Genomic DNA, 2181 nt, shown 5'->3' with positions numbered 1-2181 from the left:
TTCCAGACTACTCTTGAGACATCTATGGGAATGAATAGAGAAAAAAAAACAAAAACAAAAACAAAAAACCCTAAATAAACAAAACTTGGATTTACCAAGTTTCAGCTAGGTTGCTTTACCCAGGTAGCTTTCTGTTTTCCTATGCATGTGGCCACTACTCTTGGGATATAACTAAGTATTCTCACACACCACTCCATAAGTATGCAAAAAGGAATTTTCAATAAACATTGTTGGGTGATACGTCACACATACAAAAATACATAAGACATATGTGAGCAGCTTGGTGAATCATAAAATGTACACCCACGGACCCTCCCTCCAGCTGAGGCAGATATTTCCAGCACTCCACCGTGCTGAGCTCTGGTGTAAAATATATCAGGTTTTTGCCCCACCCATCCCCATGGAGTAATCCATGATCCCACGTTCATGTTTATTATCCATTTCTGGCTTATCTTTATGTTTCAGTGCCTCTGTATAACCCACAAAATAAAACAGTCTATTTCACCCGTTTTAGAGCTTGCTGACGGGATACATTCTGTATGTGGTTGTGAGACCACGAGACTTCCAGGCGTCCATCAACACGGGGGCAATAGACCAAGAGCTCAGGAGCCAAACTCTGAAATGAATAGATGTTTGTACCACATGGTGTTCGCTGGCACTGACTGGCGGATGTGAGAATATGAAGGCTGATGTGTTTCTTAGGCAGATCTTCTGGGGGCACACCTCGGGGCAAGGGGTCTTTGAGTCACCTTTCCTAGAATGTACTGTAACCTATCCTGCTTCAGCCTGAGCTTTCCTGTCTCTGTTCCAGCTGTCAGCCCACATGCAAACTGAAGGCTCTTCTAGAGTTTCTCCAGTTCCTGCTACCATCTCCCACAAAGCTATTTTCTCTAAATAAAATTCCTAAACACTTAATTCCACCTTGACGGATGCTTCTCAGAAGACTTGAAAACTATACCCTCCAACACTTTTGACTTTTTTCTCAAACTACATTTCATGTAGTGTGTGTGTGTGTGTGTGTCATAGGGCACATGTGGAGGTCAGAGGGCCACTCTCTGAAATCAGATCTCTGCTTCTACTCCGTGTGTCCCTAGGATGAAACTCGTGTTGTCAGGTTCTCAGGCAGAGCCTTGACCCGGTGAACCACCTCAGTGACCCATGGGCGACATATTTCTTACAGTAATGGTTTCCCTTTGGCATTCTGCTGATGCTGATGTGTGAATCTATTCATTTTCTCCACTGTGTAATTTCAGTTGTTTTTATGTCAAATTCTACTTCTGTCTTTGTCTGTTGGCAGCTAACTTGATTGTTTTTTTTTTTTCTTTTAAACTTCATAGTTTAACCAGAGACTTGAAAACAATGTTCTGTGAGCCAGATCTGCCTGCTTGCTGTGTGAAAACTATGAGAAAACTACTTAAGGAAGGATGGGTTTATTCTGGCTCACAGTTTAAGGATCCAGTCCAACATCCATTGCAGGGAAGGCATGGAGGCAGGGGCATGAGACATCCAGTCATATCACATCATCAGTCAGGTGACTGCAACAGATAAATGCTGACGTGAGCTGGCTCCCTGATCCTTTGGTACTCACTAAAGATTTCAGCCCAAGAAACGACACTCGTTTAGAGTGAGCTGTACCTCTTCAGTTGAACCTGTTGGGAAACCCCCTTACAAACTTGCCAGAGGTGTGTCTCCTAGGAAATTCTCAGTCCAGCCAAGCCAGCAGTGCAGATGAGTTGTGACGGCCTACAGTATAAGAACAATGATATGTGAATGTGAAATTCAAATTTCATGGTTCATAACAAGTTTTGTTGTGTAGAAGATGTTGCTGGATGTCTGTCCCTAGAGGTGTTGCAGGTGTGGCTGCAGTGTCACATGTGTGTCAGTAGGTGGCAGAGAGGAGAGAGGTTATTTCTATGCTTAGTTCTCTAATCTGTGAACATCTGAATGATAAGTAGTCTAACAACCCCTGAAAAAAACTGAGCCTGAGATGACCACCAGTCCAGTTCCATTCAGGCCCAGACAGGATCTCAGAATGTGGAGTGAGCTGGAGACTAGAAGAACCCACCTGGGACTGACGGACCTTGGTGGGAGTTAGCCTTAGACAGATGACCCCTGCATGGACAACAAGAGCCGTCTAGATGAGGAGCAAGCCCAAGATAGCCACCAGTTCAACACCATGGG

At 44.2% G+C, this 2181-nt stretch overlaps 1 non-coding gene across 1 annotated transcript; it reads left to right on the top strand.

Annotated features, from left to right (window-relative positions):
* The first annotated feature begins 1832 nt into the window (after nucleotides 1-1832).
* Nucleotides 1833-1964, top strand: LOC115031643 (small nucleolar RNA SNORA17). The gene has a single exon (XR_003837312.1). It is a non-coding gene; the product is annotated as a small nucleolar RNA SNORA17 (small nucleolar RNA).
* Nucleotides 1965-2181: the final 217 nt, after the last annotated feature.

Source organism: Mus caroli, unplaced genomic scaffold (assembly GCF_978045245.1).
Source record: "Mus caroli unplaced genomic scaffold, Mus_caroli_1 scaffold_8, whole genome shotgun sequence".
Classification (NCBI taxonomy): domain Eukaryota; kingdom Metazoa; phylum Chordata; class Mammalia; order Rodentia; family Muridae; genus Mus; species Mus caroli.
This window is presented reverse-complemented; position numbering and strand designations above follow the sequence as displayed.